Raw genomic sequence first — 13,855 nt, 5'->3', positions numbered from 1 at the left:
TTGTGCTTAAAATATCTATTCATGAATTATTGAAATAGTGTTTGAAAGAATATTGAAAAGCAATGAGATGAAAGATCTCTCGCAATGGAGAAAAATGCTTTACAATAGGCATCACCTAATGAATATTAGCTCATGTGATCCAAAACTTGTTATAAATGAAAAATGTCTTACAAAAGATATCATCTAAGAAAAACGTGCAAAACAATAAGATGTGTTCTCAAACTTTTTGATTGAAACATTATTCTTAGAATCATAAAAACACTGAAGCTTAATATTTTATATTCAATTAGTGTTATAAGAAAGAGTATTCTATGAAGAAACAATCGTCTTATGAAAAGTGCGCCAAAAGCAATATCTCAATACCACTTTTTATTTATAAGCATCTAATACTTAACATCGTGTGTCAATATTTGAACACTATACTTGAACATTAACCTCTATATTGACAAGACAAATGACAAAGTGTTTTGAATAAAGAAATTATATTTAATGTATATAAACGTTCAAAACATTAAATGTCCATTAATGCATGTACTGCAAAGTGCTTTTTTAATTGTATACTTTGTCCTTGTTATTTGTGCAAATCAGGTATGCATAACGGATTAATTAGAACAAATGCACATGATGAATAAAGAAGTTGAGAGAAGTGAAAAACATTCTAGGAATGTTTCTATTGAAGACTTTTGCTTTAACAAACTGTACAAGTCACTCTTAATGCAAAGCACTGCCAAAGAACTACACATTTTAGAAAAGATGTAAGCCTGACTTAGAAGCAAAAAGGGCTATCAACCTAATCTAATTAAAGTTAACTCAATAATCAACGAACATATTCTCGAGAAAGCTATAAATAGCCAGATGTATGAAGAGAAGACAAGAAGGATAACAAAGTGAATATTATTATGTTTTCTTACTCTTATATTTATGCATAAGTTCATATAGTGTCTGAAGCTTTCTAGTGAAAGAGAGAAATACTTTCAAGTGTTACAAATTGTACTGTATTAAAAACATATCCTTTCATATGTACCTTGTAAATCTCACTATGAATTTGTTGTAAGAGAATTTAAATACTTGCTTGTTCAGATTAGATTAATTTGAACGTCTAGACAATTGTTTAAGGTTAGTAGACTAAACTCATTCTAATCGTGTTGACTAGAGAATCAAGAGTGATGCTAATACTCGTTGTAACCAATGGTTCTAATACTCGTTATAATCAAGAGTGGTGAGCATACGCGGTGAGATCTTTGAGAGACAAAACTCGTGTAATCTTGAAAAAAGATTAGTGAAACTTCGTAAAAATTCTTAAGGGAGATACGAACGTAGTTCAAGTTAAGTGAATTAGTATAAAAATATGTGATTTACTGTTTTCGTATTTAAAAAGTTTTTAACTTACTTATATTATAACAACTAGAGTCTAAATGTCTAAAACACCTTTACATAGCGAAAAGATTTAAAAAGCATTATTCACCCGTGATTTCTCTATAACTTCAAAAGTAAATAATTATAATTTAATTTTTAATGAAACATATGTAGATAACTTTTTTAAAATGGGATAATTATTTAAGAGATTTTTACAAATAACACGTCCTAATATCCTAATATGTAAACTCAATAAATAAATGTAAAATGAATTGTGATATCTAAATTCTTTATATTATGACTTAACTATCTATAAATTATAATTTTCTTATAAATATTTTTATAATCCAACTAATTTATATAAAAGAGAGAACATAAAAACAATTAAGTTTTAATTTAATAAACTTGGATATATAGAAGTTATTTATTTGACATCCCAAAATATCATATAAACATATAATATAATAGGATTCAACTATTATAATATGTAAAAGCAATTGAGAGATAGAGATAATAGTATTTAAATATGTATACAGTCATCCAAAAGATAGAGGAAATTAAAACGAAATCAAACTTGAGTACAAGTTTCTAAAATTCTCCAAAATACAAGGCTATTGAAATTTTAACGAGACCTAAAAAGTTTTCCAAAAGTGTCGAACTATATAAAATAAAGGTTTAATAGGTTCGGAGGTCCCTATATTTGTGGGTTCGTTTCAATTGGGTCCTCCAATTTTGGAAGTGATCAATTGGGTCCCTTTCCGTTAAATGCAATGGACGACGTTAACTTTTTAAACAGGATAAGAACGAAGGGGAAAAGAGCCCGAGGTAGGTGGCAGAAATTGGAGGAATGACTCGTTCTGGAAGATGTTATACTCTAGAAGAGTTGGAACTAAGAAGGAAGAAAATGAGAAATATTGAACCTGTCAAGCAGTAGAGGAAGAAATTTAGGAATTCTTGAGGATCATCAAGAACAGTGAATTCAATTCTGCACCTTGAACCCCTCTTTTTACTTTCCTAAGGCATACTCGGGGAGGAGCCTTTTTTTCTTAATTATTGCTATAGTCACTTCAACTGCTTATGAATGTAGTTCCCATCCGCTACCAACTTCTTTTTTTGCTCAGCCCAGAATGGATTGGGATCCGATTGGGCCATTCGACCGATAATATCACTTTTCTATAAAATAATGGCATCTATGGTGTCCGTGTCTCGTGAGCGGTTGGAGGTAAAAACAGCGAGTTTGTTTCTTATCTGGTCATGTTGATAGCGAGACCAATCAAAAGGAACCTCCTGAGGAGCGTTCGCCGGGGGGGCAAGCTGCGGAGCGAAGGGCCAGGTTGCTGTTCAATAGGGGTCCCCTCCTCATAAAAAGTTAACGCCATCCATTGCATTTAACGGAAAGGGACCCAATTGATCACTTCCAAAATTGGAGGACCCAATTGAAAGGAACCCGCAAATATAGGGACCTCCGAACCTATTAAACCTAAAATAAAAGCTAGGAGTTTTTCAAAATAACAAGCTAATCAACTAAGAGCTAGTAGAAGGCCTAAGTACTAGGGGTTGGGTTTTCTTCAACCTCCAAAGCTTGCTCCAATGGTACATCATCACCTATTGCTCACTAATGAGTGCATATTTATGCCCACATTTATGTTTGAAAATTAAAATTTTGATGGGATAATTGTGTTTAAATGGTTGATTTTAAGTGAATTTGTGATGATTGGAATTATTGGGTTTGGGAAATAAAGAGACGTAAAAAGTAAGTTTTAGCGCATAAATTATTCTTGGATGTTCTAATGTTTATTTGTGCAGCTGAGAATATAAGTTTTATTGGTCCAAATGGCAATTCAAGGCCCAAAATCAGGTTTTATTTGGAAAATAATGTACAGATGGGCCAAACAGACAACTTTTACCTTTGCACCTCCCAATTTCCCTATATACACCCCTCTTCTCTTAAACAGGCCCAATACTAAGCCAAACAGTAACCCTATTCTAAATACACCCCCTAAATTTCCTTACCCATACCCCTCCTAAGCCAAACTTCACCAGATCATGCCACGTGGCAATCCACCATTAACAAATTGAACCAGCCAGATGATGCTACATCATTAATCCTTTCACTTACTAGTGAACCAATCAGAACACGCCACCTCAGCCCTAACACATGTGCATCATCTTCTCCAAAGAGAAACCTCCTCCCCATCCGCACCGCCAGCTGCCGTGATAACACTCTCTCCTTCGTCAATCGCAAGGCCGCAACATCCACCTTCATCGCGCCATTAACAGCGATGCCGCGATCAACGAGCATCATCGCCGCAAGACCTCCGACACGCACAGTCGCCGTGCTCACCTCCTTGCCGCTGCCATCCATCTTCAAACCTGCAATTCAAAAGAAAAACCCAAACAGACGCAGAAGAGCCGCCAGGAGCAAAGGGGAAGCCCTTTTTCCAAATATGAAAACCTAATTGGAAGAAAGAGGGCTGCCACGTGGCGAGCTCCCATTGGTGCGTCCTCCTCTAGTCAAAGCTGGTCAATAAGCCTTCTCTAGTCAAAGTCTGGTCAACTGAGGGGCTTTCTTGCAATTTCAGAAATTCAGAAGGGACTAAAGTGCAGATAGGGGAAATTCAGGGCATTTGTGTAATTTTAGAAAGTCAGGAAAGATAAAAAAATAAAATTCAGTTGTTGAATTAATTTAAATTGGGAATATCAACAGAAAATATCTTCCAAATAATGTTATAATTATTTAAATCTTTTAGTTATTTGGAAGATATAAGATAAAAGATTCTATCAACTGAATATTCAGAGTCCAAGCCCAATCAAGCCTATTTAAAGAGACCCAGAGGACTTCACTTCATTCATTCTCTCATACTCCTCTCACTTTTCTTTCATCTTGTATTTAACTCCATTCATGGAGAGCTAAGCATCTAGGGCTATTCTACTGTAATTCCATTATGGATTCTTAGGTTAGATTGAGTTAATGCAATTGTTTACTTTGGTTATTGATTTAAGTGTTCTCTCTCTATGTCTTTCATCTCTCTATCTTGTTAAAAGCAAAGATTTTTGCATCATAATGTGTTTGAATCTACATGCATATTGATTATATGAGTTTTAGGGTTTCTAGGTTTAAATTGAGAATCTACTTTGATTTAGTTTAGGAACTTTCATATGATTAAATGGTTTTTACTATCAATTGAGAATGTACTTTGATTGATTAGTAATAATTTCAACTATAATCAATTGAGAATTTTCTTTGATTGATTAGCTTTTAATTTGGTTAGGAGATTTAAGAATAGACATGACTAAACACAATAGAATTTGATTGAGAATGTACTTTGGTTGAATTTATTGTGAATAATCTAGAAAGATTTTGCATTTGATTGAGAATTTACTTTGGTTAAATGCATGATCGCCCTCAAATTAATTAAGAATGTACTTTAATTAATTTGAAACTTAAACAATAATCAATTGAACAATTATCCGTGAATAACCGATGATGAATCTATCTTGGAAAAGCAGTGGAATTAGCCTATTTCATGATGAAGTTGCTCCAGAAGTAGTGTGGGTTGAAGGCAGTGGAATGATGAATTGGATCATGAGCAGTGTCGAAGTTGGCTCACGAGAAGCAGCTGGCAGCGGAAAGAATTATGGTTTGGCAGCAGCGGAATAGTGAATTCAGTGGATGTAGAGATGGAGGAAGAGCTCTAGGTGATTGAGTATACTAGCTCAGACGGCCTTCACTGGAAGGAAGCTAGATGGAGAAGGAAAGCTCAATAAGAAGTGACTTTTGGCAGAGTTCTGGTTGCTGGAAAATACATCAGCAGAGTAAAACTCAATATTCTTCAAAAGTGAGCTACAAGCTTTGCCTATGAGATTTTATAGATCAATCTCAAAGCTTAAGCAAGCCTTTTACACGTTTTTAGATCTGAAATGCTAACCATGTGCTAAATGTGTGGCTTCTAGAAAGCCTTATGAAACACGTGACAAATGAGTTTTACATGTGGAGAAACAATTACTAATGCCACCCCATAGAAGGATAAGCACACCCCTTCTTGTGTGGAAATGTCCATTTTACCCTTCTCCATGTTTTGGCAAATTTGTAACATCTTCTTGTTCTCCAATTTTCCATCCAAAAATAGCAAATAGTATTTGACCTTGGGGAGAATACTCATCTTGGAGCTTTTTGGCCATCCCTCTTGTGATGGGTCCTATGGTGCTAGGCCTTCTTGTATCATCCCCTCCTTCTTGGAAAGGATTTGTCCTCAAATCTGAAGACTTATTTTTGTTAGCTTCATAAGGGTTCCTCCTGGATCAAATATCCATCTGCAATAAGCATCAAACATATCTCTAATTAGTTTTCTTTGACCCAATAAGATATATAAAGGACTATGTGTAGAAGAAGGTTTCCTAATTTTGAAATTTTTAATGTTAATATAACAAAGAAACCTTTCTTCATTTGATGTTTTATTTGTATCTTGAGTTATTGGTAACCATAAAGGTAACCATAACCCAAGTTGTGACTTTGCATGTGTTGATAGTGATAACATTTTTAAAGATGGAGTGGCAAAGTCTTTGAAAGAAAAGTGAAATTTGGAAAATTCAAATATAAATGGAGAAAAGTGAAAGGATAGAAAACCTCCCCTTAAGAATCTAGCTTCTAGGGTAGGAGGAGATGTTGCCTTTAGTTGCTTTTTCTTTTCTTCCATTTCTATTCTTTCAACTTCTTCCTTTTCTCTTCTTTGTGCGTCTTTTCTCTCTTTCTCTCTTCTTTTCTCTTCTTCTCTTCTTTCTCTTTCTTCCTCGCTTCTTCTCGCTCTTTCTTCCTCTTTTCTTCTCTTGTTTTCTTCTACTTCTCTTTTCTCTTGCTCTCTTCTTTTCTCTTCTTCTCTTCTCTCTCTTTCTTCCTCTTCTCTTATATTTCGTTCTTCCTCTTCTCGTCTTTCTTTTTCTCTTCTTTCTTTTTCTCTTTTCTCTCTTACTTCTTGCTTTTGTTTTTCTCTTTTTAATCTCTCAATTCTATATTTGCTTGTCTCTTCCCATAGCCTCTTAAGTTTTTCTAGAAACTCACTTTCCCTACGAGAGTACCCACTTATATTTTGAATGAATGACTTACCTTTTCTAATAAGCTCTCTCATAAGTTCTAAGTTCCTTTCAATTTCTCGAGGCACAAACTTTCTTCTCATACAAGCTTTCAATTCATTCCAATCATGGATGGGAAATTTTCTACCTATCTTAACATGATATTGTCTATCATCCCACCACTCTCTTGCATGCTTTTCAAAACTAGAAATGTAGAGACTAAGAATATAAGATTCATTGTCTCTAGAATAGAAGGATTCAGATTTACTTTTTCTAACCATGAATGAATGCATGTCATCAATTTCCTTTTCCCAAGCTAGGTATGTTAATGCACCAATGTCATCACCAAAGAATGGAATACTTTCACTAGCTTGTTTATACAAATCATCTTCAATCCTATCAAATTCATAAAATGAACAAGACTTCCTTCTAGCTTTATCATGTGCTCTTTTGATGTCTTTGTAACTAAGTTGCTTATCAACATTAAAATTCCTAGAAGACCTATATGGATAACAAGACATCTTTGTTTCTAAAAGTTTTTCTAGTGTAAAAGATATACAAGATTCACACTTAGACAAGTCCCAGGTAAGAGAGGTGAGTCGTAAAGACTGCTTAAGTACCAAGTCTTGCCTTGCCAGAAATGTCTTAGGTTACTACTAGTTACCCTTTAAACTAAAATCACTTTTAAAATCAAAGGACACAACTCACAAACAATCACAACAATTAAACACTAAAACACGACTCTTTGGACTCTAATGTGACAAGGCTTAGAGTTTAATCCCTTTTAGCCTAAATCTCCCTAAATCGTGGAACAATTAAACCAAAAAGAAATGAAAACTATTCCTATGGTGATAGCTCCTAAGTGAGGCTTGAAACTTTGGATCCAAGACACACTCACTGTCTACCAATTTTAAAATGACAATTAAAAACAAAGTTTGCAAGTGATGGAAGAACACTTGTGAATTCTTCCAACTCACTTACTTAATGGCCAATTACAAGTATTTTGCAAAACAATAGAGATGAAACAACAAGGGAATAGTAAGTAAAAGTGGTATGCAGCTCTGGCTTCTCTTAAAGGAAGTGAATTTGGTTGATTCACACTAATCTCACAGCTGCCAAGTGGAATATGCTACTGTTACAGCAAATAGATTTTCTGCAGACCAGTGAAAACGTGATTCTGCTGCACCAAAAATCAGCCCCAAATGTTGATCTTTCCTTGCTCCAATCCACTCCCTAAGATGCTACCAGTGTTGTAGGACCACCTGAGATAATTCTGCACCCAACAAAGAGCTCATACAGACCACCAATAATCAATTATTAAGCCAGAAAATCAACACTGTTGTTGCCAGAAACTGTTAAACCAGAATGCACAACTGTAGTTTTATCAAACAGCTTATGTGCAGGATTTTCAAACAACTTAAATCAATCAATTAATCGGTTTCCAATGAATGGTGGCACTCAAAATGAACTTAGGAAAGGATCTAGAGTGGATTTGAAAAGCAAGAAACAAAGATAAGTTGCAGCTTTGATCAATTTCGAAACCAAATGTAAACTAGGCAAAGTGTTTGATAAAATGCCTAGGAGAACGGTTGAAAATTGTGCATCAGAGTTTAAAATTTGCTTGGCACTGGTTCACACAGCTTTTTTTTTTTAAAATGCAGTATATTGTTAATTTTCAATGATGCACTTCTTTATAGTCACTTGAACCAAGCTTTTGCTACCAAATTGAAACTAACTTTGATGCAGTAATCACAACAAGCTTTCAAATTAAAAAAATCTGCAACTATACCAGAAAAGGTGCTTAAAAATTGGTGGTTTGAATGGTCATTTTGCAAGAACGAATTTGGACTCTTAATTTTATGATTTGAGCAAATTTGTTTTACCAATTATGACTTGTGCAAACTGCCAGCAGAGGCTAAATGCCTTTAAATCAAAATTTTACTATTGCAGTTGCTCTTTCACACCAGATTTGGCCAATTCACCATCCAATTTTTAGCAAAGGAATCAAACTGATATGTAATCAATTAAAATGACTATAGGACAGCAAATCAAACTTAAACAAGACTCTAGAAATGCATTTAACAGATGTCCAGAAAGAATTCTAAACTGGACAGATTCAAAAATCAGAAAAATTCAGAAACATCAATCAAAGATAGGTGCAGTTCGGTCAAGCTGCTTGAATGAGTTATGGATTCTGCAGAATGGTGCAACCAGATTGATTGTCTTGGACAATTCCTTGTTCATATGGTATGCACACATCACATTACAGCAACTCAACATCACCAATTTTAATTTCACACGGTGCATTTCAGAAAACACATTTTAAATCAAATTCAAAACAGATTTGAATTATGTATTAACTGGAACTGCACTGTGATGGAATTCAAGATGCACTTGAGCTCTTTAATCATTGCTCATCTGATGTGCTTCTGTTGAAAAACACATCCAGTTTCACAGATTTATCCAGGCACCAAAATTACTCAGGATTTTTAACAAAAATTCAAGAAAATCACATGACTGGACAAAACAATGCAGATTAAAAAAATTAAAAGACTCAAATCAATGAATTGATCCGATTAAAATGATGAACAATAAAATCAAGTAAAAGATGGAACAAAGACACGATGTAAATGAAAACTACTGGAATTGAAGAGAGTAATGAAACAGTGCATACAGAGACAAAAACACGAAGGAAAATGTATTGACAGTGTAGAATGAAGGAAAATTTTACTCAGCTGGAGCGTGATGCAGAACCTTGCTCTGAATACCACTTGATGAAGTTGCTCCAGAAGTGGTGTGGGTTGAAGGCAGTGGAATGATGAATTGGATCATGAGCAGTGTCGAAGTTGGCTCACGAGAAGCAGCTGGCAGCGGAAAGAATTATGGTTTGGCAGCAGCGGAATAGTGAATTCAGTGGATGTAGAGATGGAGGAAGAGCTCTAGGTGATTGAGTATACTAGCTCAGACGGCCTTCACTGGAAGGAAGCTAGATGGAGAAGGAAAGCTCAATAAGAAGTGACTTTTGGCAGAGTTCTGGTTGCTGGAAAATACATCAGCAGAGTAAAACTCAATATTCTTCAAAAGTGAGCTACAAGCTTTGCCTATGAGATTTTATAGATCAATCTCAAAGCTTAAGCAAGCCTTTTACACGTTTTTAGATCTGAAATGCTAACCATGTGCTAAATGTGTGGCTTCTAGAAAGCCTTATGAAACACGTGACAAATGAGTTTTACATGTGGAGAAACAATTACTAATGCCACCCCATAGAAGGATAAGCACACCCCTTCTTGTGTGGAAATGTCCATTTTACCCTTCTCCATGTTTTGGCAAATTTGTAACATCTTCTTGTTCTCCAATTTTCCATCCAAAAATAGCAAATAGTATTTGACCTTGGGGAGAATACTCATCTTGGAGCTTTTTGGCCATCCCTCTTGTGATGGGTCCTATGGTGCTAGGCCTTCTTGTATCATTTCATGGTAACTGTTTTTAAGTTTCTTATTTCTTCTTTAAACACTCTTCAACCATTACTTTTATTCATAAGCATTGCATAACATTCGTAAGAGTCACAGATATTCAAAAGCAATTCCGTGTTCGTTGGGAGACGACTTAGGGTTACTTCAACCTTGTCTACTTTCTTGAATACTACTTGGCAATACTGAAGTTGCCTTGTAAAAGTAGTATTAATTTGATAGCTTCAACGACAAACTATCACTCACATCCAAAGGATTGGATGATCATCGCAAGGGGAAAGACAAACACATACAACACATACAATGCAAGGGTGAGCTAGGTCTCAAACAAACATACAGATAATTTCAATTCAACCTAGCATTTCCAAGAACGTCCATACACACATAAACATGTAAGTCATCATAAACATAAGTATTTATTTCACAAAACTCATTAAAGCAAGCATCCTATCATGTTAAGACTCCTAGACACGTCCGGACATAGAATGTATGTAGAGCTGGGGCAGGTTGTGCACTTGTGATGGCCCCTACTGCTTTGCAAAGCCCTTGCCGAGGGGTTCCACCCGACCATACACAAGGCTAGTCCGTTACCGCGGAATAGACCTTCAGTGATAGCACCTACCCTAGGACCTCCCACTACTCCCACCACACGCGTCAATCCTCTCTAAGTGAGAAGGAAAGACCATTGGAGTGTTAGGGATAACCCCCCATATGGAAGCCTCTCACATTCATTCAATACACTAACTGATCCCACCGAGAGATCTTAATTTCATATTTAATCCGACCACTTTAAATCACATGATATTCCTCTTGGATCAATAATGTACATCATAAACCACTTTGATTCATCAAACATAAAATTTCATAGTCATTCAAGTGCATTCTTACTATATTGTCTCATACCAAACCCATACACCATCATACAACATCAACCATGTCATAAAAACAACTCATACATTACATACTTTCACAAAACCATCACTTATTAACACAAATTTCTTTAGGACTTTTAATTATCAATACTTAAGTAATTCAAACAGCTTGGAGACCCTCACCAATGGCTCCTAAAGGGTCAAAACCCCCCAGAACGACCTAAAGAACGTCCAAAAATGATATCCGAAACCCCGAAAACCACCCAAAACTGTCCTGGATGATTTTTCGACGACAATAATCGATTATCATATGTGATAATCGATTATTTGCGAGAGCTTTGAAGAGGATACAACTCTCTGACTAAAATAATCGATTATCAAGTGAGATAATCGATTATTCTTATCAGTTTTTGACAGCAACGTGATTTTTCTGGTTTTTGTTCATCTTAGACATATCCAAATGAACAAACTAAAATCTATAACATTAATATTGATATGAAACATGTTTATAGATGAAAGTAAAGTATTGCATTGGTCATTTGGATAGGAATTAGATGTACTAAACCAACTCAATTTCTACTCCAAAACATCTAACTCAATAACTAGAGGACCCCAAACCCAATTCTAACACTTTGTACCTATTCTGACCAATTTGGTGACTCAAACAAGTCACAATCCACTTGCTAAGACTGCCCCAATAGCCCAATAATGCTGCAGACCTCATTTGCTCAAAATCACTACCTCACTTCCTCTAAAATGGCCTAAAATTGACCCTAAAGACACTTGATTTCCTTTCTACCAGCACTACCACAAAATTTTCATGCCAAAACAGTTCCAACATACACAATTCCATCATTCTAAGTCATTCCAAACAGTTTATAGCCATCAATCACCAAATTCACATAACACACACTTCCATACATGCATTTCAAGTTTAACTAGAACCAAGTTCATGCTTCCACAACATACCACTACAAATTTTATCATGCATTCACTCCACACAGTAACATCAAGAGTAGAACTAGCTCCCCTTACCTTGGTGGTTATAAGCACAACACTTTAGAAGAAGCCCCAAAATAGTAACCCTCACACAGAAACAAGTTCAACAGGACCTCCAAACCACCAAATTGGGTAGAGTACAACTCTTAGAGCTAGAATGAACATAGGAAATGGAAAGGAATATTTCTAGCTACATGCAACCAATAGAGATGCATGCCCTAGGTTCCAAAATCACGGAGGAGAAAGGGAAAACGACTTACCCGCAGAAGAACGAGAATCTAATCAGAGGGTTGAGAAGCTCTCTACGCCGCGGTCACTTGAGTACTACCAAATCAAACATGCAATGGCTGAATGCATGTGAGGGAATGGTAGAGAGAAGACAGAGAGAAGAAGACTCAGTTCTGAGTTTTTAGAGAGAGAATGGAGTTGGGTTAATGAACCAGAATGGGTCTGAAAATGGCTTTTAAAGGAACAATTCTTGGCTTCATTAACTTAATACTCCATTAAATTTTTAAATAAATTTCCAGGTTCTTACAATTTATTAGTTTTATTTTCATACTTTAATACGAAGCTTATTATAAAGATGTAAATTATATGTAAAGATAGTTTTAGAGTATATAGATGTAAATTGAATTGTGATATCTAAATTCTTTCTATTATGACTTAACTATCTATAAATTATATTTTTTTTATAAATACTTGTTATAATCCAAGTAATTTATATGAAAGAGAGAACATTAAAACAATTAAGTTTTAATTTAATAAACTTGGATATATAGAAATTATTTATGAATTTTATTTTCATACTTTAATACGAAGTTTATATGTAAAGATGTAAATTATATGTATAGATAGTTTTAGAGTATATAGATAACTTCTTTTATTCTAAACTTATTGAATTAAAAAATTATTTTCTTCTTATCTTCATTTTACACAAAAAAAATTGAATTATAAAGAATAATATTTTAAATATTTTAAATAATACAAAATAAAAAATAAAATAAGAATTTAAACAAGAACTTTAAATGACTAAATTGGATGTGGACTAATATATCATAAAAATAGTTTTAAATAGAAAAAACGTGAAAGAAATCGACCAATGAGGCAAATTAAATAACAAATAAATTAATTAAGGAATTAAAATAATAATATATTATTTTTAAACAATCAAATAATAACATAAGGAATAAAATGAATGAAAGTGAACTAAATAATAAAAACATAAAAAAATGAAAAAAGTATAGAAAATAAATAATAAGAATAAAATTAAGAAGGAGATAGGGAGAGAGAAAAAGATGGAGGGGAGAGTGAAGGAGAGACATGAAAGGGAGGGAAGAGAGAGGGAGAGACAAACAAACAAGTAAACAAGTAGAAAACACTCAAAAATATTGATTGATGAAGAGAAGGAACATGTTATTTATAGAGTTTCTTTTAAATATCAATAATGTAATCATTAATTAGAATAATAATATTTTTTACATACAAGTTTTTTACATTCATTTAATACTATTTTTTATTTTTTGTTTTAAAAATATAAAAATATTTTTTTTTATTATTATTTTACTTTTACAATATATGTTAAATAAATATCAATACATATGTCATCATATCATTATTCCATTAAGAGTTCTTCATCCTGCATCTTCATGTTGTTATCTTCCACTCCCCAGAATTACTTTAATAACTTTATGAAAATCTACAGAACTTGTGCACACTTAAGAGAATCTTTGACTAAGAATGTGTTTGATATTTTAATGGCGTGAATAGAGACTTAGAAGCCTTAACCGAAGTTCAAATTACGATTAAAGTCTCGTCGAGATTCAAACATGGGTTAAGACGTCACTGAAATTCGAAAATCGCATAAACCCTTACCATATTACCGTATTAGGAGATGTGCATGTGTTTATCTTTTTCTTTTCTTGTTATTTTAATATTGATTTTAATTTTAATTTGTTTAGTTTTTAAGTTCTATTATGTATTTATATATTGTACTATTTTAAAGTTTTAAATATGATTTTAGTTCCTAAACTATCAAACGAATTTGTTTTTAGTATCTTTTTTAAGTAAGGTATATTTTAATTCTTATGG

This window comes from Vigna angularis, chromosome 5, assembly GCF_016808095.1.
Source record: "Vigna angularis cultivar LongXiaoDou No.4 chromosome 5, ASM1680809v1, whole genome shotgun sequence".
Taxonomy (NCBI): Eukaryota; Viridiplantae; Streptophyta; class Magnoliopsida; order Fabales; family Fabaceae; genus Vigna; species Vigna angularis.
Note: the sequence above shows the minus strand (reverse complement) of the source record.